Source organism: Galeopterus variegatus, unplaced genomic scaffold (genome assembly GCF_000696425.1).
Source record: "Galeopterus variegatus unplaced genomic scaffold, G_variegatus-3.0.2 Scaffold10322, whole genome shotgun sequence".
Lineage (NCBI taxonomy): Eukaryota > Metazoa > Chordata > Mammalia > Dermoptera > Cynocephalidae > Galeopterus > Galeopterus variegatus.
In genome coordinates, this window is record NW_007736433.1 from 15,147 (window position 1) to 17,732 (window position 2,586).

Consider the following 2,586-nt stretch of genomic DNA (forward strand, 5'->3'; position numbering starts at 1 on the left):
TAAGAAGTGAATAGAATATGAATAGCAAGGAGTCAGGAGAAGGGTGTTCCTTCCCACTCTGCTCTGACTGTGTGAGGGTGGGTCTTTAATCTTTCTTAAGCTTTAAGAAATTGCCTGGATTTCTTAAAGTACATAGATATTATGTTAAAGGTGCTTTGAATTCCTACAGAAGAGAAATACTGTTTAAATACCAGATACTGTTGTCCAGACAGAGATCGTGGAAAATTGTAGAAGCTAGAATAAACTTAACCTGAATAATTAAAAGAATAATAGCTGGTCAAGTTGGAGCTTTAAAAAAAAAATCTTTGCTAACAGTTAAAATGTTAAGGATTGGCTCTAAGATCTATGTCAAGTCTGGACTTCTAAGTATTTAAACATTATGACTCACGAAGCTCAATTTAAAATTACTCTGTGGGCAACTATTCTCATAATCCCTGACCATCCTGCCTTCTACTTACCTCACACATAAGCTTGAAATCTTTAGCCCAAACTGTTGAAATCTTACACACCTTTCAATCTCCTTCAATAAACAAAGAAATTTCTTCTTCATGAAGACTCACAACCTCCCTACCAACAGCATTTTCTCAGATGATAAAGGGCTCTGTCCAGCAAGAAGACATAACAATCATAAGTATATATGCACCCAATATCAGAGCATCTAGATATATAAAGCCAACATTATTAGACTTAAGGAAAGAAATAGACCCCAATATGATAATAGCTGGGGTCCTGAACACCTCTCTCTCAGCATTAGACAGGTCATTTAGGCAACAAATCAACAGAGAAACACAATATTTAAACTATACTTTAGACCAATTAGATTTGGCAGATATCTATAGACATTTCATCCAACAACTATAGACTATACATCAGTACATGGAACATTATCCAGGATAGACCACATGTTAGGTAACAAATCAAGTTTCAACAAATTTTACAAAATTGAAATCATTTCAAGTATCTTTTCAGACCACAACACATTAAAACTAGAAATCAGTAATAAGCAAAACTCTGGGAACTATACAAATACATGGAAATTAAACAACATATTCCTGAATGACATATGGGTCCAAAAAGAAATTAAACAGGAAATCAAAAAATTTCTTGAAACTAATGAAAATAAAGACACATAATACCAAAACCTATGGGATACTGCAAGAACAGTACTAAGAGGGAACTTTATTACAATAAATGCTTACATTAAAAGATTAGAAAGCTTTCAAAGAAACAACCTAACATCACACCTCTAGTTCAAAGAACTAGAAAAACAAGTACAGTCCAATCCCAACATTAGTAGACAGAAAGAAATAATTAAGACCAGAGCAGAACTAAATGAGACAGAAACCCCCCAAAAATACAAAAGATCAATGAAGTGAAAAGTGGGGTTTTTTTGAGAAGATAAACAAAATAGATAAACAATTAGCCAGACTAACTAAAAAAGAAGAGTAAGACCCAAATAACAAAAATCAGAAAGGAAAAACACATTACAACTGATAAGCAGAAGTAAAAAGAATCATTAGAGACTATTATAAACAGCTATACACCAACAAACTTGAAAACCTGGAGGAAATAGATAAGTTTCTGGACACATACAAACTACCAAGACTGAACCAAGAAGAAACAGAAAACCCAAACAGACCAATAAAAAGCAACAAGATGGAAGCAGTATTCAGCAGTCTACAACAAAGAAAATCCCAGGACCAAATGGCTTCACTGCTGAATTCTACCAAACCTTTAAAGAGAAGTTAATAACAGTTCTCTTCAAACTATTCCAAAAAATTGAAACAGAGACCATTCTCCCAAACTCTTTGCATGAGGCCAGAATCACCCTGATACCAAAACCAGACAAAGACAAAATGAAAAAAGAAAACTACAGGCCAATATCTCTGGTGAACATACACACAAAAATCCTCAACAAAATATTAGCAAACGGAATACAGCAACACATCAAAAAAATTACACACCATGATCAAGTGGGATTCATCTCAGGGATGCAAGGATGCAAGGTTCAATGTATGCAAATCAATAAATAGGATATACCACATCAACAAAATCAAGGACAAAAATCATATAATTATCTCAATAGACACAGAAAAAGCATTTGACAAAATTCAATATCACTTCATGATAAACTCTTTCAGCAACTTAGGTATAGAAGGAAAGTATCACAATACAATAAAAGCCATATATGACAAATCCACCTAAATATCATCCTGAATGGGGAAAAGCTGAAAACTTTTCCCTTAAAATCAGGAACAAGACAAGGATGCCCACTCTCACCATTCCTATTTAACATAGTATTGGAAGTACTAGCCAGAGCAAGCAGGCAAGAAAAAGAAATAAAGGGCATCCAGACTGGAAAAGTTGAAGTCCAACTGTCCCTGTTTGCAGTAGACCTGATCCTATATATAGAAAAACCTAAAGACTCTACAAAAAAACTCTTAGAGTTGATTAATGATTTCAGTAAAATTGCAGGACACAAAATCAACATGCGAAAATCAGTAGTATTGGGCCGGCCCGGTGGCGCACTGGATAAGTGCGCCGCTTGGGAAGCGTGGCGGCGCTCCTGCCCGAGGGTTCGGATCC